The sequence below is a fragment of the Orbicella faveolata genome, unplaced genomic scaffold (genome assembly GCF_042242905.1).
Source record: "Orbicella faveolata isolate gen_17 unplaced genomic scaffold, um_ofav_v1 contig_14, whole genome shotgun sequence".
Lineage (NCBI taxonomy): Eukaryota > Metazoa > Cnidaria > Anthozoa > Scleractinia > Merulinidae > Orbicella > Orbicella faveolata.
In genome coordinates, this window is record NW_028301541.1 from 14,259,567 (window position 1) to 14,282,382 (window position 22,816).

Below are 22,816 nucleotides of genomic sequence, written 5' to 3' on the forward strand. Positions count from 1 at the left end.
AGCAGCCGTCATTTTGTTAACAAGGAAATACCGCCACGCTACTCACTATCTATTACAAAATAGATAGTGAGTAGCGTAGCCAATCAAAGAACGGCACGTGATATTCCGCTAGCAGAGTTTATACTAAAAATAGATGTATAAAATGCAAGAAGTTCATGTACTAGCCTGTACTAGCCTGACATGTCAGTCATCTCCCGCCCTCAGCTTTAGGATGAGGGCGGGAGATGACCGACATGTCAGGCTATTCATGTACATGGGAGAATCGTTCTATGGGATCATTATTTCTTGCTACAAGTTGATAATTAAATTTTCAAAAGAACTCGAAAATTAGTTACCGACAACGAAGGACCACAGTTTGTAGATCATAACCGTAAACGTTTGTTCCATCAAAAAGCTCTATTAGGTGCGCAGTTCCTGTACTGTTATTTATTTAGCTGTTATTTTGTCACGCAACGCTCATCCGCACGAGGGTTGCCTGACGACCTCTGGGCCACTGCATTTTTTTCTTAGGTGCCGGTCAGATGTATTACTACGTGGTATTCAATGGATTTCACGTGACCGAACAAAAGATTACATCATACTCTAAAAATGACAAGGTAAGTGACTGATAACTCCCGGTAAATCATTAGATATCGCTGTCATTTATCGGCTTAGAAGCTGATAATATCATTTCTTTTACTTAAGCTCAGTGAATGCTGTTGGTGCTGCTCGGTAAGCTGTAAGCATGCAGTGATATTCACATTAGAGTTAGTATGTGCACGGGTGTGGGAAACCTCAAGCGAAAGCTATTGAGCAGTAATTCCATATGATATTTTTTATTCTATGTTCTTTATTTCTTCATGGATTGTTTAGAAGCTACGTGTTTTGGCCAAGAGATTAGCGGAAAACCTCAATCTAAACTACTTTGATGTTAAAGCGAATTCGAAGGATCGTATCCTTTATATAAATCAAAAGAAATTTTAAATTAACATTACATGAACACCTAATTAGTACATCCCGAATAATTTTTATAACTATTCCAATTCGTACCTCTACGGCACGCTTCGGTAAGATCTCAACGGAAATTTGGTGGAGCTATAATAGCCATGAGAGACGAAATAAGGCAGTTAGATATCAACACGAAAGACCGACTTTGACCACATTTCCAAACTTCGAGAAGAGAGTCGAAAATACGACGCGTAGCGGAGTATTATTGAAGAACATCTCACGTTTAGAAATGTGGTCAAACACGGTTTTTCGTGTTTGATGTTTCGCCTCAACCGAAGCTAAAACTCAGGAGAAAACGGAGAAATAGAACCATAAATATCGATACTAATCAACTAAACAATAGCCTCCATTTTGTGCGAGAATATGCTAGGATAATTGTCCGCCGACATTATCTGTTCCGAGAAGCGAGCTGTGAGCTTTAAGGAACAGATTATGTCCAAGGACAAATATCCGAGCATATTTTTGCGCAAAATGGAGGCTATTGTGTTTATCAGTAGTCTTCAAATATTTTTCGAAGCACGCGCAGTTTTTAAAGCTGGAAATATCACTCCGATATTCCCCAGTTTTAGGTGGGGCATATTCTGTCATGTGACGCGTTTAGACCAATCGCGCGCGAGCAAAATTATTTGATGGATAAACAATAGCCTCGATTTGGCGCGAAAATATTCTCGGATATTTGTCCGCGAACATTATCTGTTCCGAGAAGCGAACAGTTTTCCGAGAGCGAAGCTCGAGGAAAACTGTGAGCTGAATTAGCATATTCTCGCGCATACTGAATTATTAATGAGTTTGCCAATGATATGCCGTAGAGGTGTACTAAACAAGATATAATTAGGCATTTACTGCTTCCAAAATTTGGCGGTGAGTCCACCGACATATCAGGTCCGTTACATGATATCAGGACAGAAGACTTGGCTTCTGATTGGCTAATTGCTCATTTGGGTACGATATATACCCTGCCATTATCTTCCTTGACTTGCGTGAGATGTTATCCGACATCGTCCTGTGGTTCAAGTCCCAAGTTGCAGTAACAGCGAAGTCATTGTTACCAATCCTGTTTAATTACCCTGAAACCAATATTCAAATAACCTCGTGCATGGATATTCGATAAGGCCTGACATTCACTGTTTGTTATTTTCTTAAAGCATCTGACGCCTTGACTCTTTCGTAAAATGTGAAATAAACATTAAAGAAGTGTGATTTTTTCAAAGTTTTTAAGAGTGCCTTTTTACTTGTTTATACCCAGGGGAGACACCCATATAAAAAGGGCGGGGTGCTAGTCGGAAATTTTGAAAGCAACCTCCAAGAGTTACCAAGTTGCTGTTTTGCGGGTGTGGCTTGAATTTGAACACAAAAGCTCCCACTGTGGACCTTTTGAGGCTGAACACCCTGAAAGTTACCAAAACCGCTTTTTAGCCCCTAACAGGTTTGACGAGCACGCCCGTCATTTTTATATTGGAGTACCCCCCCCCCCCCCGCCCCGGGGGTCTATACCTTTTTATCTTTTATTTGTAGTGTTTGGTTAACCAGCGCTTACTAACGATTGCTTAAAAACTTGTCCTCGGACAGCGACAATTCAGTTCGGGACTTCCTTTAGCCGATAAGCATCACGAAAATTCTTTTGAAATTTTCTAAAAGTGGGCTAATAGCTGGTTTTCACATGACGTCACCAAACTTCGAACTACAAAACTATCGATCTTCCTGATATTTTACTTAAATGATGTATAAGAGCAGCTGAAAACTAATATTCATACAAATTTTCGCTCCGAATGGGCTCTTGGTTTTGTGACACACTACGCTTGAATTTCTAAGCTTTTGCGTGACGCGGCATTTACATGACGGCCTAGAGAGCTGTCATGATGGTTAAAAAAGTGACTTATTTCGGGGAACTTGGCTATCTGAACAGTTCATGTCTTAGAAAAAGTATTATTTTAATGTTTTACAGTTCCTCGAGGGATAAATTCACGCTTTTATAGCAAAACGCAGTGACAGATGTTTCTGTCGGTTTCCGGCCGCCATGTTGGTGCCCACACGGATGGGCACCAGCACGGCGTCTCCATAAAAATCTCTATAAATTTGGGTAAAAAATTTCTCCGCATATCTCGCATAAGAAGAATTGCTGTGACCAGAATTTTGGCGAGAGTCTTTGCATATTTACCTTCTTTCATTTCCCAGATTCTGGACTTTATCTATTGACCGGTTTTGATTTTGATTTTGATCTATTTTGAATTGTGTGACACTGAAAACCAGCAATGGTCCAATCATGAACTGCCTGTCCAAACTTTGCAACGTGGATCTTAGTTACGATATTTTATCAGATGCCATTGTGATTTCAAGTTGGCAACTCATAATGAAAGAAAATGCGTAAGATATAGCTTGACCTGTGAACGCCCTAAATCTAAAACACCGTAAATCCGCCGTTTAAAACGTAGATCTAGCAGGCGGCAACATGTGCAACTTCCTGCCGAAGTAAGGCGTAAAACGAACGTAAAACTATATAGAGAAACTGCGCTCGTTAATCACGGTATCCCGAAGGCACGCTTTATGACATACGATACACAAAATAACATGTTTACACGCTGTTTCTGATTCGTATAATGAAATCAGTTATCCGTTTACCACCTCAGCTATAGTCAAGTTTCTCTGAACCGTTTTTCGCGTTGTACCTTTCCTTGCCAAACGTTTTATTATGCCCAGACCGCACTCATCTTTAGAGGTAAACCAGGTTCAGGATTATATTTTCTTTCCTGAGGTAAGTTTCTTGCTTTGCTTTGGCAGTTTGTCTGAGAAACCTTATAAGGCCTATTGACCAATCACAAGGCGCGCGACACCAGCAATTTTAACAACCAGTCGATCAGGCCTACGAGCGCTAAAAAGGTCTACTGCCATTTCGTGTAAATTTACATGGTTATCATGAAAACACGAGAGATTGATTCTGTTGCTAGTGCTCTGAACACGCCTTCGGATACTGATAGGATCGGCAACAGAATGTGGATCGAAAGTTTGCAAAGATAAGTTTAATGTGACCTTTGCTTGTGAAAATAAGGAGCTGTCAGTTTACTTTCTTTCGTACTTAATACAGAACCACCGGCACGTAAGGTGATGACTTTTGCTATCCCTTCACTTATTTGACTGGATTTGGCTTGCAGCTTTAACTCCGGCATGGACGCAAATAAGCCTATACTCTAACGAGTGTTGTTTCCACATTAAATATACCGACAGTCTTACAAATGCATATACATTTGCGTCGAATGGTCAGGTGTTGTCTAATGCCAGAATAGACACCAGACACATTAGTTCAGTGGCTTTTAATTCGCTCCCTTAATTTAGTTAATTCCTCAACTATAAACAACAGACGATTAAAATTTAGAAGACTTTCTGAATCAAATCGCCAAAATTATTGCTTTTACAGCTCAGTTGAACACAACGTTGTCGTTAGAAGCCCATCAACTAGTCTTGTATCGTCGCTGTTAAAATTTACGAGTTCAAAATCAGTGGAACATATCTTGTGGTGCATCTGTCCTTGTCGATAAGCATCAAACCGCGTATGCCCTTGCGACTTCGACCTGCCCTCATCGCACCGGCTACAAAACGTTTTATTAAACAAGTCTGGTTCACTTTCTTCTGAGAGTAATAAAGACAATCTATTCTGGTCAGTTCTTTCACCAACAGGAAGACACGTGCTGCTGTGACTACTTGGAAGTTGTCTGCGTTTCGTAACGATCGCCACACCACTCATAGAAGTTTTGAAACCCTCTTTTCTCTCTGTGATGATAGTTTGAGGCATAACAGAGTTATTTTTGTTGTTGTTGCCTTCGTCTTTGTCAACTTTCTTTGCGTTTTGCTTCACTTTGGTTGCCATTTTGTCTTTCCCGTTTGCTAGGTGCTTACCGTAGATTAACACAAGATAGTTTCCGGCTCAGTTGAGTTTGCCGCAGAAACGCAAATCTTCTTTTGTTAATAATCTCAGCATGTTTAGTAGAGTGTTGTTGATGTGTGACCGAGCACGGCGTCCAAACGTCTATATGACCCAAACGAAATAGCTTTTCGGCACGCCTCGTCACGTTTTCGTATTTTCCTCTTTTTGTATAAAGCCCTCATTGGTTAGTGAAAACACGTGTTCTCTCAGACCAGTGAATTTACGAGTTAAGGAGATAGTTGGACGCTGTGCTACACCAACGTGTATAAGCATTTGGTTACCAATTTCCGTACCTCTTCGAAACATGCGGCGTTGATAAGAATAACTTTGTTATATCTGAAAAAAATGAACCCTTTAATCAGGGTCATACGCAGCTCTGCGAGCACTAATTACTCGCTCTCTTTAATTACTGACAACAAGAGCCCATGGTCCCTTTCTGAAAATGAAAAAGTTAACTACAGTAATGATTACTAAGTGCAGATTATATTTCGCATCAGCCGCACAAAATTGAAGCTTGCATGTTTACAAAATACAGTGAAAAACAAGCCCCAAGAAGTGATTTAATGGTAAAAGTCGCTCACGTGATTCTATATTCTGACGTTATCTCTGGCCTAATAGCTGGCTTTATTGAGCTTAGTTCGATGATAGTTTGGATTGACTTTGTTGAGTTATATAATGTATCTATGAACGTGCATGATTGCAGATTACGGCTGTTCTAAACTTCACTGTATCAAACATGACCTAAGAAATTATTTCTAACATCAGATCGAGTTTGATAAGTAATATCAGTGTCCTTTGTGAGGATTCAGACAGATCCAAACGAGAATACCTGCACAGAAGAGAACGTTTACCCACTTTCTATTTGTGCTACCAAGGATGATAACTGAAAATCGATAAGAATTTTAATCTTTTAGACCGTTCGTGTTGTAGGTCATGTTATTTTAGGCACTTTTGTGACTTAAGGACGTTCGCGCGAAAATTTTCCAGTCGATAGATTTTTTTTTTAAATTTTTACTGCAGTCAGATAATGAGTTACTTGTGTCAGAAATGCAAAAAAAAAATTGGGGGGTCACTGACTTCGTTTTAGAGATAAAGCGTGTGGAAAACTACCCTGATTTTGAAAAATCGGCGCACGTAATTCAGCATGGTCTACAGGGGTTTATAGTTAAGAATATCGAAGGTTAGTCAACGGAGGCAAACGATCCTAGTCATATCTTGTAGAAGTGGGTCTGATGCGTAAATAATTCCAAATGTTACCAACGTTTTAACAAAACTTAACCCTTTAAGAGGCATTTGAGACCGTCGCACAGATAAACGAAGAGCTAAAAAGAACGGAATTCGATTGTCCATTATGCAAAATATTCAAACTTCTAGTCGATAGATTTTCTTCAATTTTTCGCTCAACGTAGAAAATCGGTGGAGAAAATGATCCATCAAAAGAAAAATAGGGGTCACTGAACGTCCAAGAACGTTAAATCCAGGAAAAGCTATAGCAATGGCCATCTGCATGTCCTATCATTGTTCACTTTAGGGAGCTTAAGCAAACCACGACAGCAACGGCAACGAGAACGCCACCAAACAAAATGTTTAATAAGGAGAACAACGGCTGTGCACGTGCGTTATAATTCTTGGTACATTTCTTAGCCGTCCTCTGCAAAACAACAACGTGAAATGACTAAGTTCTGCGTATTTTGGAGAACGCGAACGGCGACGGCTAATTTTTCGTATTTTAATTGGGAATTCAACGCTGGCATTACACATTTAGCTTGAATAAGTTCTGAGAGAGATATGTGCACTGAACAAATCTACACAGCTGCGAAATTCGAAGGTAAAATATAAACCTATTTTTCACTGGACGTCGTCCCGGCGTTGCCATCGTCATTGCTTAAGGTCCCTTTTATTACTTAGCGCGTGCGCTAATGCATGACGTGGCGTGTGAATTTGCTTGAGCAGTAAGTATGCGCAGAAACAATTAGCGCGAACGTCCTTTTAAAAATTCAGACCACTTTTTAAAAAAAGTGGTCTGAATTTGTTACTAACATACAAACTGGGCTTGAAGTCGACTGAGCCCTCATAAGTCTTAAAAGTTCCTTGCATTTGGCCGGCCAGTGCGGGAGAAAATATTCTGTACTGACACCACATGTTTGTTAACAAGAAAGGCATTGCAATCGGGCTACTTTTCTCACTAGAGAATAAGTTGAATATTTACAAAAAGACGTGCAAAATACCAAAGACCCGCAAAACAAATTGTAACAAATGAAAAGTAATTATAAAGAAACATGCCTGTAAGCTTAAATTTGGCCGCTACAAGACTTTCCGGCAACTCGCAGGCCAGGTGTCGCCAAGAAAGATTATACTTGCGTTATCCTGACTTAAAAACGGATCTAGTTCCTTGTTGAATTAAACACAGAATTCTCGGGGGGAAGTATTAGAAGAGGCCAAAAGAACTAGGTGACCTAAAAAAATGTACCAATGTCTTCATTTTTCTTAGTTATGGAGAGAACGACTTTTATTGTGTCGTTTCGGTTAGACAGGAATCGAAAAATTGAGCGAAGAAGCGTGAAATTTCAGTTTTAGCTGAAAGTTGTTTTCGTTCGTGTCACAACGACTGCGATACCCGCGGCTCGCAGCTTGATTGCTCGCTCTGTTTTTGCGTTCTTCCCCGCGGATTAAAGAGCAAAAGAGACTACTCCACGATGCAAGGAATCTAGGTAGTTTTAATCTGTGTTTGTTTCTTTGTCCTCTTAATTTATATAAATTTATATACCTTCATAAGGCTTTTTATAATTTCTTTTTTTTCTGTTTTTTTTTTTTTTTTTTCGTGGCGTACCTGTAAACTAGCTTTTTAGCTAAGCGTACCGACCACGTTAAATATATTGATTGATTGATTGATTTGCAAAAAGCGAAGAACAACAAAGCAAATCTGAAAAAAAAAAAAAAAAAAAAAGAATCAAACAAAACAAGCAACCTGGTCCAACCAAGCGACAAATAAAAAATAAAAATAAACAGTCCTATTCAGGACTACCCTCATTTGAACATTCAAGCTATGGCCTCAGAGAACACGGTGAAACTCCATAAAAATTATGTGTGTTAAACACTTCTGAAGACCTGACAGAAAACGATTGATAAAGAGATATAGTGGGACCACACCCAAATTCACACACGCAAGCCAAAAGAAGAGTGTACATGGTGGATATGTAAATTTGCGTGCGCTTGTAAAAGTGTTGATAGCGAAAGATTTGGAAAAACATTTCAATTTCAGGATAAAAGGTAGCGATATTAAAAAATGACGTTTCGGCGACGACATGTCACCATTATCAAATGTAAATTATTGTAAGTTCAGTAATGATCTACATTTGACGAAGGTGACATGACGTGTGGAGGCGCGGTGGCGTCATGGTTAGTGCGCTCATTCCCGGATCGCGCGGTCTGGGTTCGAGCCCTGGCCAGGGACACTGTGTTGTATTCTTGGGCGAGACACTAAACTCTCACGGTGCCTCTCTCTACCCAGGAGTATAAATGGGTACTGGCGAATTGTTGGGTAGACCTAAAAAATTGCGGGGGAGTGACTTGGGATGGACTAGCCGCTTCATGCTACAGAAACCGGAATAAGCTCCGGCAGCTATGAGCCAGTCGGCTCCAAAGCTTCACCTTAATGTTGACCTGTCGTCGCCGAAACTTCATGTTTTAATATCGCTACTTTTTATTTTTGTAAAAGTTAAAAACAAAATAAAGTTTCAATGAACCATTCCTCCTAAAATTCCATTTATATAACAGAGAAACAAAAAAAATGTTAATGACATAATTTATAGGTCTGTCTTCCGATAGATCGTAAGTAAGAACCAATCAAATGCGAGTATAAACAAAATGGACGACAAAACACATGTTAAAAAAATATCAGTTTATTTCTGAAATTTGTCAGTTATCTGTTGAATTTCTCGTTTCCAGTTTAAGCCGGCCATATGCTATCTAAAATGGCTAATTTTCTTTCCTTTCATTTCGCTCCATCGGCCGTTATAATCAAATTGTAAATGTCTGAACATGCTCAACAGAGAACTATAAAATATAAAGACAACATCACTTGTATGAGGAGTAGTTAAATATAACTTTTTCGATAAGTTAGTTCCTGAAACGGGAGCCCGCTGAAAGAAATTGCATCAATGTTCTTTAACTTTGTTTTTACAGTTCTGTCGAGCACAACGTCGTCGTTAAAAGTCCATTAACAAGTCTTGTCTCATCGTCGGACAGCTTAAACTCAACTTGGGCGTTTGTAATCTTGTGTTGCATCTGTTTTTCTTGGTAAATATTAAACGACGAATTTGGTTTTGACTCAGATCTGCTATCCGTACACTGAGTAAAAACAGTTTCATTAAATAAGCGTTGTTTGGTTTCTTCTGGTAATCTTTGATGATCAGTCCTTTCTTGGAGTGTTGGACACGGATTTTGACTGTCGGTACCTTCTGTCAGGGTCTTTGAGGCGATTTGTAAACTCGCGCGCCTTGTCACGGCGATAACTTGAGATATAATCTGAACGCTATGGTCTTTGTCATCTTGTTGCCTGTTTTGCTCTACACTGGTCGCCATGTTATCGTTGTTTACCATGAACGGTCTACAACAGCTCTTTAACTTGCTTTTCACAGGTCGAAAGAAAGCTACAGCTTCCTTTTATTAACAATTCCATGTTAACGTTTGCTTATATAAACCGAATGAATATTGAGCAGAACTTTAAATAGATTTTAGACATACCTTCACCCACACTCGTCACGTTTTTGGTGGTATTAATAACAGTGAAAAGTGCCAATAGTCCGCATAAAACGTGCTCCGCAGGAAGTCTCTGATCTTATAAAATAACGTAGGAGGGAATACGACGTTTGTTTACCTAACATGCAATCAACAACTGAGATGGGAGTATATTTCGTGCTCCGTGTGTACACATTGGCGTCGATAAGAAGCAGGTTTATTTACTTTGCATTATCAGCAAACATTATCACCTGACATGTAAAAAAGCAAAGACTACTCACGTATATTCTAGATGCCCCGTTATCTATGGATCAATCAGTTGTAGAATGGCTACTTCAGGCTTTCAGCCTTGCCCTTAATATAAACAGCTATCATATCTCTTGTAAACGTGACTGTACACGTTGGCTGGGGAACGTTTGCAGGTTAACTCGCGTGGGACTCACCGGCCTGTAGAACTGATACCCTTTCCGCTGATAAGCGATACGGCAATATTCTTATGCAACTACCAGCTTACTTGTTTACTTTTTTAATTCGACTTTTGTTCTAAGGGTATAATTAAGTTGCTTGCGGTTTACTGAATCTTCCATGACCGATTTCAAAGCCCTACGGAAGCCCCAAAGGGACATCCACTTATGAAAAATAGGAGTTCGTTTTTCGAGATTAAGAATTTGCTTTTTCGAAAATGGGAGTTTGTTTTTCGAAAATGCGAGTTTATTTTACGAAAATGCGAGTTTGTTTTACGAAAATGGGAGTTTGTTTTTTCGAAAATGGGAGTTTGTTTTTTCGAAAATGGGAGTTTGTTTTAGGAAAATGGGAGTTTGTTTTTTTAAAAATGGGAGTTTGTTTTTCGGAAATGAGAGTTTGTTTTACGAAAATGGGGGTTAGTTTTTTTTAAAAATGGGAGTTTGTTCTACGAAAATGGGAGTTTGTTTTACGAAAATGGGAGTTTGTTTTGCGAAAATGGGGGTTTGTTTTGCGAAAATGGGAGTTTGTTTTTCGAAAATGGGAGTTTGTTTTCTCGAAAATGGGAGGGGTTTTTTGATGATGAAAATGATTGACAGGCCAAACACCACTCCTATTGGTCAAGATAGAGCTAGCCAATGGCGTAATGTAAAGTTTTCAATCCTTATTTGTTTGAAGCTCGACCTCGTTGTTTTGTGTGTCTTTGACGACATTTCAGTGTAAAATAGGGTTGACTGGCCTTCACGACTTCTACGGTTCGTGATACTTGTACATTTGCCGTTCTCTGTTCGGCCACTCGACCCGGCTTTGTTTTGGTCGCTTCCCTCGTGTTTATGAAGGGCACTTCATGCTGTGTTATAAGGAGTAATTCTTATTTATGTCATTTTTAGGTGATTTTTGTTTAGGAGGGCTCCACTGAAAACCGCCTTTGGCGAGTTGGATTCCCTCACTAAATATTATTATTATTATTATTATTATTATTATTGTTATTATTTAAGTAGAGTTGAGCCGTTAGATCGTGCTATGGCAAATTTTTATAGGTCATAGGTCGGCATGATTTCCGCTGTTATCTGCATGTCACTTCGTCGAGTTTGACACCTCTGTAATTTGCCATGTGCTTATACATTGTTTTGGCTCATTTATATTGCAAGCTATGTTGTTAAATCTCCAAGTATTTGCTTTTAAGGACCAAAATACGAAATTTACCGTGAACATGTTGCTTACTTGCATTCTATATTGTGACGCCTGACCCGGCTGTGATTAAAACTGTTTGCAAGTACAGTAGTCAGTAGAGATTGTTGTCACGGATATCATATTTGCCCTCGTACGTTTTTCTTCGGAGACGCCGTAGCTTTACTTCAAGAAAGCTATACGTTTATCTTGAGACATTTTAATGTTTTTTGCAGCTATCTGATCGAGCTTATGTTTCTCAAGCTCGATGTTTATGTCTAATCCTCCTTTGATCGTTCTGGCACCACATGATTCAAATGTAGCTATTCACGAGCAAACAAATCAGGATCGAAAAGTACATTACGCCATTGGCTAGCTCTATCTTGACCAATAGGAGTCGTGTTTGGCCTGTCAATCATTTTTATCATCATTCTCATTTTCGTAAAACAAACTCCCATTTTCGAAAAAACAAACTCACATTGTCGTAAACCAAACTCCCATTTTCGTAAAGCAAACTCCCATTTTCGAAAAAACGAACTCCCATTTTCGAAAAACAAACTTCCATTTTCGTAAAACAAACTCCCATTTTCGAAAAACAAACTCCCATTTTCGAAAACCAAACTCCCATTTTCGAAAATCAAACTCCCATTTTCGTAAAACTAACTCCCATTTTCGAAAAACAAACTCCCATTTTCGAAAAACAAACTCCCATTTACAAAAAAAAGATACCGTTTTTAAGAAGTGGATGTCCCTTTGGGGCTTCTGTACAAAGCGGACTTAGTAAGTTGCTGTCTTTGTATGTATAGTAATTTTATTTTCAGGCTTCCTATTTTGTTTAATAATTGTTGAGATAAATTACCCGAAAACGTGACAGAACGTACTGCAAATAATTAACAGACATCACACTGGTTTGGAGCATTTTAAAGATCTCTTAAGATAAAGATGCTACTGACAGATTTGAGTTTTCGGCGCCAAAATACAACTGCGCTGAGGTCGTTATAACATAGGAGAAAAATCTCTGAATATAATTGAGTGCCAAGTTTTGCTTGAAACAAATTTCCTTGATTTATTGACGAAAGTCGTTTAATACATCAATTTGTTTAAAACTTTTACTGCGTTCAACTAACGAGTTTCAGAAACGCGAGAAAAATTTCGGAGGTTACCGACTTCGTTTCAGAGATAAAGAGTGGGTGAGGATCATCACTCTGATTTTGAAAAATTAACACAAGAAAATCAGCATGGTCTTCTAAACTTTTAGTTAAAAACATAAAAGATGAGTCAACGGAGACAGACTATCCAGTCATATTTAATAGGTCTGTTAATTTTGCGTTAGTAATTACTTCAAATGTTGTCGAACTTTACAGAGAACTTAAAGGCATTTGAAATTATGGCTTAAAAATAATGAACTCCAAACTGCCACAGATATACCTTGACTCTATCTCACAGCACTGCCTCGTGAATGCGAAATAAGGGGAAACCTATCCCCTGCCCGGAGTTAAGGGACTCTATTCAAATTTCCATTTAAAGGTGAAGCCTTTAACACGAGCCCGGGTTAGTTTTTAGTCCGGGTCAGATCACCGCAGAGAGTGCTAAAAATAAACACTTTACAGGACCCTGGTGCCAATCTGCAATAGCATGCGGTTTGCTCCAGGCCTGATCCGGGTCAGCCTTTCTACCGACCCGAAAAACTGAAAACAAGGGGCCGGAAAGATGACAAACAAAAAGCAAGAATGTTAAGAATGGTAAGTGATCATGATGTACAAAAAAAAAAAAAAAGAGTAATAAAAGAACGAAACAAATATGGTTATCTGAGTGAAAGTATAAACCCCGGTTAGCTCTTGGCCCAGTGTTTACATGTAATATAATTTAAGAAAACTCAACCCTTTTAGCCGTTTAACTAGATTCTCGACAAGGGTTACCCGGCAAGAGGAGTTGACCGTGCCTGACAACTGTTTTTATGTAAACGTTTACAAACATTGGACTGCAAAAGGGTTACCCTTCGCAGTGTTTTAACCCTGGTTAAAAAAGCAATCCGGCGCAGGGCTCCTGCCGGCGGGGTCGTGTAAAGAGGCTCTTCAGGTGTAAGGGCGGAATCTTTTTATGATATCATTATAGTGCGTCGCATTCTGCACTGATATCGTTCAGCTGTGAGATTCAGTTTTATTCGTCTTCTCTTTTGCTACTGAAACTGAGAATCTCTACCTAAGTAGGTGGCGGAGACGACTGACTGGGGAGCGGGCGGGCGAAAGAAATACGAGCGGGTTACGTCTAAATTGAACGCACGTGAGTCACGGTGTCAGCCCTTTTGCTTGCTATTACATAACGTCTACATTTAAAATCAAATTAATTAAAAGTTTGACATTACATAACTCAAGAAAGATTTGAAATTATCGGCAGCGACGGAACAATTTCCAAAAATTTCTCTTTTCGTGTCAAGGTTAACAAAAACTAGTTTTACAGTTCCTTCATAGTTTCTTGCAAAACAAAAGATTGATAATACCTTGCCAGCTGTTGTGAGGTATTTAACAGGTTGTCAATCAGGGCAGTGAGTCTTAAAATATAACTCAGTATAGATAGTTATCCACCTATTAAAAATGCTTTGCAAAAATAGAAAATTATTTTAATTTTCATAGTTTTACGTTTCTAACCTCATTAAGTTAAACTCATTATAAATAAAACTGACTCCAGGAATTCTCAGCCAGTCAAATATTTACCTTTTTCGTAAGCGATTTTTGCCGCCATATGGTACTAGTAAGCCATGCATTTATGACCAATTTATCGCAGTGTTACTTTCGGCAAAATTATGTTCTGAAAAGCATGCTGCCCGTGACGACGAAACACTGACTTGAGAGCTCAAGGTTAAGTTACTTACTTTAGCCGTCTTTATTGTTTGCTAACTCACGTATCTACATTTGTGTCGTGCAATAAAAAGGTGTCTTGTCAACACCGGTTTACATATTCAACAGAACACGGGCAGCCTCATGAAATTAAAGGAATGAAATGTAAGAATGGCGCATTTAAAAGTCTTTTTGACTAATTACAGGCAACAGTTATTTCTGTTTTCTATTTTTTCTTGATTGCGTGACTTAATTAATCCCGTGAAACTCCAAGCTTTTACAGTTTCAAGTGAGTTACTTCTGAAACGCTTTCGCAGTCTTTTGTGTTCAAAGGGGTGGATGTCGCTTGATGGGATGTTAATGATCTTAGTTTAAAAATAAAACCTTTGACGACGTATTACTCTAAAAATTTGCACGAAAAGAACTTTCAAGATCACGCAACTTGAGTAAACATAAATTTATTGTACTATTTTGGTCGTGTCAAAAGTTAACATTTTTTTTTTCCTTTCATACCCAATTATAGTACTTCATGCGTTCCATACTTGAAAGCAAATGTTTCCATTTTCCGGTCTGGATAAGTAAGGCATACAACAATTTTTCTTTCGATCATTATTTTCCTCTAAATGTACCTTTGTCTCAGACAGTTCGTCTTCTTAGCATATTTACAACATTTGACGTAACCATCGTTTTGTTTTTACAGTCAAATCTTTCAGAGTTCAGATTTCAGTCTAAACTAGTCAAGTTATTGTGGCAGAGTTGTTAATCCGACTACAGCAGTTTAACGCTGTTTAGGACTCTAATGTTTTATTATGTCTCGAGCGAGATTTCATGTCGAGCACGAATCGCGAGTACTGATAAATCTCAAGTTAAATCAGTTTTCAAAGTTCCGTTGAGCAAAGAGTCGTAGTAAACAATCCATCAATTATTTCAGTGTTGGGAATCTCCGTCAGTGATTTTGCATTTCTTGGACGAGGTCGAGTGGTTTTTTCTCTCACAGGAGCTGGTGTCGAAGAGTGCCTTCTTTTTCCAATCATTTTACCAAATGGCGCCGAATCCTTCGCCACTTTACTCTCTGCAACTTTTGTTTCCTGTGCATCTTTCAACTGAGAATTCATCGACCGCAGGGTTACACAGTTCTTCGGCGAAAGCGACATGGCAAAAATACCTTGAGAAACTGTTATCAAGGCTACTTGTGTGCGAGACATTTCCGTCGACCCCGTTGACTTCATCTGTGTTTTCCAAATGAATTGAATTCGACTTCAGCTTCTTTCTTCAACTTCCGACTGCTTAAAACGATCACCAATGTATCTACAGAATGCCAGATTCCTGCTTTAGCAAAGCACTTTAACGCTTGCGGTTTTCCGCATCAGTGGTACATTTCAGCGAAACAGCTCTATTAACTGCGATGCAACAGTTTGCGTGTATCCGTTTAAATCTCTGTAAATCGTGTTAACTCATAAAAGCTCTTTTGTTCCGTTCTCAATGAGGAGCAATTATCAAGACATCAATCACAATTGCTGATTTCAAAAATAGTTCACAATTACCAGTATCCCTTGGACAGCATTGTGTCGGACGCTTCTAGAATGCCACTTGAACCAAAACACAGCCAGCACGCTATTGCACTTTTTTGGTCGAATTTCCGTGATTAGTCACCAGATGTCAAGTTAATACTATGATTTATTGCCGAGCATATCAACTGAGCTCATGGGTTTACAAGAGATTACGATCCTTTGCAGAACATATGATGAAGTTTTGAAAAACAAACCTGATGTTTTGTGAAGCTTATCAGACAATTTCCGGTCGCTTTCTTTTCTGATACAGTTCATTACATACACTTACATACATAATCCTATTCGTGCCGAAGCTAAAAGTGGCACATAAAGCCGTGCATACGGTGTACATATGGTGTACAACATACACCATTCCATAAAACAGAACTTGTAAAAAAAAAATAATAAAAAATAAGTGTATTAAAAAAACATACAAACAAACAAACCAACAACAACAACACACAAATACACATACTCCCATCTCTTCTCCTTCAGTATATACAAGAAAAAATCATAGACAGTTCTCTTTCGCAGGAATTGTTTGTAATTTCTCAATTTCTTGGTTGATTTTGAATTACATTCGGTGTTTTGAGCTTTCGTCTTGGATTGTGTGACCTAGGCCGTGAACTTAAGCTGCATACATGCATTAAGCTTTTATTACAACGCGACTAAGGAATGCAACTGTATTGCAGACAAAAGCCGTACGGAAAAATAAAACCAATAATATTAATAACAACTTTATTCATTCGTACATTTACAATTTTATAATAGTATTTATGAATAGAAGAGAAGAGGAAAAAAATGAACAATTTGAGTCTGGAGACTCATGTAATCCGAAAGTTTCTTGGTCTCCAGATTTGTCATGTTTATGGCGATATTTATGACTGAAAATTGAGAACTCTTAAGAGAATAGTATAATAGAAAGGAGATACATGTAATATTAATAGTTTTTGGACTGTTGTTCAGAGCGCGAATTAAAGTTTCAGTTCTTTAGAAAAGTAAAAAACGATCCTTTGCTGTGTCTACTTAGAAGCGCTGAGTTCTTTAAATAACATTACGTGATGATTAATTAGAACACTAAGGCACCTTGGGCGCTTATGCAATCCGCCAATAACATATAGCAGAAATTATCGCGTTTCACCCGTCAGCGCTCTGAGAAAAAAAAAAAAAAAAAAAAAAAGACAGAAAAATGAAATATTAGTGTAAAAAGGGGCGAAGAAAGGGGCAAACTTTGAAATTCCCGGCCACATAGGCTTTTTCGAAAATTTCCACAATACTGTGCAATGTACATGCAGGTTTAGCCTCAGATGGACTTAGTCTCTCTTTGTTCTTGAGGAATTTACGATACATGTAGCCGGCTTGTAAACGTTTACCGGTGCAGCTTGTTCTGCACCGGCAAGAGTAATACCTGAGCAAAACTCAGTGGCGGATTACCTTACGGCTACCATGTTGGTCCCCTCCGAGGGGCATCAATAGGGCGTCTCCATACAAAGGTCTATAAATTTGGGCGAAACACTTCTCCAAATAACGCGCGCGCGAATATAAAACCGCACAGACCTAAATCTTGGCGAGGTTGTTTATATATCAATCATCTTTCATATCCCACATATCCTTGACTGAATTTATTTAATGGTTACAATTCAGTTTATTTTTGATTGCGAGACAGTGCAAACAAGCAATTGAACTGAAAAAAAATTACGAGAGATAGTGCTTCTTAGAAACGGAAAAACATTTCAAGCCACGCCCACAAAACAGGATGTTGGTACCTCTTACGGGTTCTTTTCAAAATTTCCGACGAGCATCCCAGTCCTTTTTAAACTCGTGGATACGCGAAGCCTAGCAACGTGTTTGTTGTGGGGACTCCGATATGCAAATGTGTTACTCAGTCACTCACTCACTCACTCAGGTGTAGACACTGTTCGTAATTAGTCGGCCCGAACAAGAGCGCCCGAGCCCGACGCCATGTTGGAATAGTAACCGTGCAGCTGCACGTTTACTATTCCAAGTGTGCATCTTGCCAGCCCGAATTTGATGATTTTGTAGCTTTTACACGACAATAATATTAAATGTTTCGCTAAAGTGAAGTGGAGTTGACTTCAAATGTTGGAATTAGTACTATGGCCAACTTGAAGGCTGAATTCCAGAAACATCTGAATCGTCCAGGCGTAAAAAAATTACCCGGATATGAGCATTTGTTTGCTGAAAAGTGACCTGAAAATGAGTAAATCTCATGCTAATGTAGTAAGCTTTCATGAGAATGTGTCTTACCGGTCGACCTTAATGAACTTATATGAGCGAAACGAACTATTTTTATTGAACGAAACAGCCATTGAAAACAGTGTAAACATCGGCACCGTTATATAATATTGTAATTTCATTTATATAATTTAGTAACATCTAAACCTGAGGCCAGCCGAAATATTGTTTTAAATATACGAAGCTGTGTCAGCCTTGCAGTAGTCGTTGACTTATTATCGTTTTACTGTGTGTGTGTGTGTGTGGGGGGGGGGGGGGGGGGGGCTTTTTGTTGGCAGGAGTGTCCTCTGACTGTGACCCAAGAACCCTTAACCTTTACCACTCCATGTTCAGCTGCAATTTTGCCACCCTAGCTATTCTGGACGTATGTCTTTGTAATGTGTGTGCAACAAAAGCCTACACTTTGTGAGATAAGTGTGACCTTGCATGGTACAAACCTGGCCTGTTTTAACGGCATTTAATAATACACCAATAATTGCAAGTCCGCCAACATATTTCATCTCTAGATTACTTAATCCACGAGTTTGGCCATAGGTCTCCTTTGATTTATATGGGAGTCCCCCTGGAGTGCTGTGATGACTGTTCCCTTGACTGGGATGGTCTCAATTAAGACATGAGTATGGCTGCCGCTTGTGGCGAAATGTCGAGTCCTTCAAATGATTCCCGTACACACTAAAAGCTGCTAATCGCATTTTAAACTGGAGTCTGCGTTCTGAAAAATGCTTTTCTTTATTAAGAATATAACACAAACAAGCTACGAACAATGCACAACGGTTTATGCTTGTTTTTGTTTCCACATGTACTCCTGCCTTTGAAACCCTGAAAACCAAGAGGTTATTCTCTTGTGGAAACCAAGTTTCCCAGCAACTTTCTTGATTTCCTGTAGATCCTTTATGAATCGCCTCTCTGATCCGATTTGTTTTCCTTGATAACTTCCTTTAGCATTTTTTGGTTTAAGTTTTACAAATAGACCTTTTTTTATCGATACGGCGACCATTTTGAATCCCATTGTTTCCAATAGCTATTATGGGATGCTTGGGGGGCAAATACATACTCATTAGTCCCTTGAGCATTTCATTATGTCTCTCAAACCATTAAATACCAAAATGGCCGCCGTATCGGTAAAAAGGTCTACTTCGTCACTACTAGCTGTCATTTTTGGCTAACGCTCAAAATGTCAACACAAGCGCAGATTAAAAATTGGCCCCCTTCAAACATTCAGGATGGCGGACGTGACCAGTCCCCGCGATATTTAAAAGGTCTATTCCGTGGAAGTCTATGGGGATTGAGACGAATGAATGAAATGAATATTCCCACAAATATACTCAGGTTTATTTGCAATTATTTTATCTAAATATTATTAGAGTAGTAATAGACGGTAGCAGATTTACAGAAATTTTACTAAAATCAATAGTTATCCGTATAGTTTACTAGTTGCTAAGTTCTGTTAGTCAATGTATACTTCAAGCTTAATTTCTTTGAATCAACATTTTTTTAGAAACGGATTTCCCTAAAAAAGTTAACGTTAAAAAGCAACGACGTTTCGGCCGTTCGACCGTCATTTTCAAGTTGAAAAGTAACATTTTTGCATGCGCCCAAATATACATAGAAACAATACAAGAAATAATTAAGTAAATAGCTTCGCGCTGATCGAGCCACTCTGTTTGTTCAATTTTGGTTGAAGTTTACGAATAAAAAGCATTTCAAAAACCAAGTCAGAAGATCAAAGGACAATTCAAACCAAAGGAACATAAACCTCCAATTGTGAATCAACAAAACGTTGTTTATTACCATAGAATTCCTAAAGTAACGGCCCCCCGGAAAGTAACGGCTTCCCGAAAGTAACGGCCCCCCCGAAAGTAACGATCCCCCCGAAAGTAGCGGCCCTTTCAAAAATGACAACTCAAAAACAATAAAATCTGTTGTATTTAATGTAACGCCTGTTTCAAACAGTACGGTAAGTGCTTAGAAATACAACGTGGCAGTGAACTGAATAATTTCTATTTTATTCATAGCAAATACCAATCAGTGGTCTCTTGTGTGTATTTTCAAAATCGATTCAAAAGCATTGCATAAAATAACTACCGGTGATACGGTACCGTACTAGGGCCGTACAGATTTAAAGAAGACATTGAAAGAAAAACTCTCTGCTCTCAAGCGAAATGCGGATGGAACAGCCTGAGTGCGGGACTGATCAAAGGACTGAAACATTTGAACAGTAAATATTTGTGATTTAATTTCATACTTACATATAAGGGCTGCATGTGCCAGATACGGTATGATCAGAGTCAAATAATACAGTATTTAGTTCTCGTATAATATGAACGCTTCTTTTCATTGTATTGTACACACTTTTGGCGCCTTTTTTTTGTTACAGTATGCTTTGGTAATAAATACGTAACGCCTGATCGCAGGTTAATACGTAACCTGAATGACCTTTTCATACGTATCATGTAACGTGTCTTTGTGTAAAATGACTGCCCAATTACAAACGTTTTTTAACCATCCGAAAGTAACGCCTACCTGAAAGTAGCGGCTCCTTGGGCCTGCTAAATCCGAAAGTAACGGGGGCCGTTACTTTCGGAATTCTACGGTATTACAAGTGTGGTCTGTGCGAGGCAGACTATCTCGGTTTCACGAGTCGACGCCTACATCAACATGTGGAGGAACATAAGCGATCAACAATCGACAACCACGTAAAGGATGAGCACGGAAAGGATCCAGAGACCATTGGAAGCAATTTCAGGATTTTAAAAAAAATGTCAGAGTAAACTCGACTGTTTGAGTTTTGAAATGCTTTTTATTGGTAAACTTCAACCAAAATTGAACAGAGTGACTCGATCCGCGCGAAGCTATTTACTTAATTAATTATTTCTTGCGTTGTTGCTACGTAAATATTTGCTGCGGAGCGAGCGTAGCGAGCGAGCAGCAACATAATCAGGATTTAAGAAGAATATATAGAAGGGGTACGAATTCTCGAACTCATCACTTTTTACCAGAATGCATTGCAGTTAACCAGACTGCACTGCGCCACTTTTACTGGAGTGCATTGCGTCACGAACAACACGAGGATGTCATACTCGTCGAGCCGTCGTCCTTTTTCGCGTGGATTCCACTGAGAAAGTTTGCTCTGATTTACCTGTAAAGCGATGTGAAGGAGATCGTGCTTGACTTTCACAACTCTTGCTATGCAGTATGTGAAAGTTTGTAAATCTGGACGATCAATTGTGACATCTTAATCTTAGTATGTCATTTCTTAGCAGTCTCGCCTCCTTCGCCGAATTCTTAAATGAAGAGAAATCGTCGTTACTAAAGCCTGTAGAATAATTAAAACAAACGAAAACCGTGGAACACGCTGGTTTCATAAATGCTGCAATCTATTCCTTTTCATCGAAACATGAATTTAAGTAGACTACGAGTAGTCCCTCTTTCGCTCAGTCCGTCGTGCGTGACGCGAAAGAAATTCGCGAGAAAAAAATGGCCGCGCGAAATCCTGGGGGCTAGGAGCGCGCGAAAGGAGGGACTACCGCCTAAGCCCAAGAGTTTGCCCCTTCACGGCCGAGTGATTTTTCGGTGTAGGATTTCTCATCTTGACGTCCTCTTATTATCGCCTGTTATCAGTAGCCCCGGGAGATTAAAATTGCTCTACTCTACTCTTCAAGTGGCCAGGCAAAAACATATGCCGTGAGAAGTATATCTTCGTTCAGTGTTCGTTCAGCGAAACTGTCAAAGAAGTTTTAAAAAGAAGACGGCGAATGAGGCCTCTTGTAACGATTTTCGCTGCGTCTAAAAGTTATTGCGAAAATTTCAACAGAGTTTCAACCGAACATTTACATTATACATTATACATTATACATAGGAGATCATCCAACTGCGGTGAAATGTTTGCCGATAGCAGCGGAAAATTTCAGGTGAATGTCCGGTGTCAAGTGAGAGTCCGGTTCAATCTTTCAAATGGACGGCAGAAAGGCCAAGCTCAGTGAATTTATATTCGCTGACTTAGACGATGCTGTTGAGCGGCGAAATCACTAACACGCTCGCAGTCGGGGTGGAGGCAGAAAGCTTTGCCAAACAAAACACTGGATAAATTTAAATCTTTCCAAAGCGCCTGTTGGCAGATTCGCAAGAACATTACGGCTTGCGAAGCGCGATTCCAACGCTTCGATTTGCTCCGGTTCCAAAACATTCCTGCAAGACGTCACAGGTATCTCGAATGTTGACAACACGTTGTCAACGCTCCTAACATAAGCCAATCATATTTTTGCGTTGTGAGAGCAACGCATAATTCAAACTCTTGGGCTTAGGCGGTAGTCCCTCCTTTCGCGTGCTCCTCGCCTCCAGGATTTTGCGCGGCCATTTTTTTCTCGCGGTTGTCTTTCGCGTCACGCACGACGGACTAAGCGAAAGAGGGACTACTCGTAGTCTAGAATTTAAGCTAAAGCTTGAGCATTTTCACACATCGCGGTGGACACGTTCTCGACACAGTCTGCGTGTTCTTCTGTCGAGTTCTAGAGATATTTAATGCGTGCCAGTACAGAATTTATAAGTTAGATTTCTGCTCCTACAATTTCCACATCTTTCGATTTTCGCGATCTGGTAAAGGAGAGGCTGATGTGTATCGTTTTATGTCCAAACATACTTCAGATCACAATGTGCTTTTTTGTCTCGATCCTTTGTCACACCTCGCCATCGATGCGTCATCATGCATGAAGTTGATGCATACAACGACAGATTTTAAGTGACACCACGATTTGACACTACTTTGAGAAATAACAGTTAATGAAGTCTTGGAACACGCAGATAAATGAATCACGGCGTTAAATATGTCACTATCAACAGAATGTGCCGCAGCATTACTATCTTTTAGATACCCTAGTTTAGAGTTTTAGTCAGTG

At 39.3% G+C, this 22,816-nt stretch overlaps 1 long non-coding RNA gene across 1 annotated transcript; it reads left to right on the forward strand.

Moving 5' to 3' along the window:
- Positions 1–387: 387 nt before the first annotated feature.
- On the forward strand, positions 388–2,210 carry LOC149114130 (uncharacterized). The gene is made up of 3 exons (XR_016206416.1): positions 388–596; positions 853–931; positions 1,973–2,210. It is a non-coding gene; the product is annotated as an uncharacterized LOC149114130 (long non-coding RNA).
- The last annotated feature ends 20,606 nt before the right edge of the window (positions 2,211–22,816 follow it).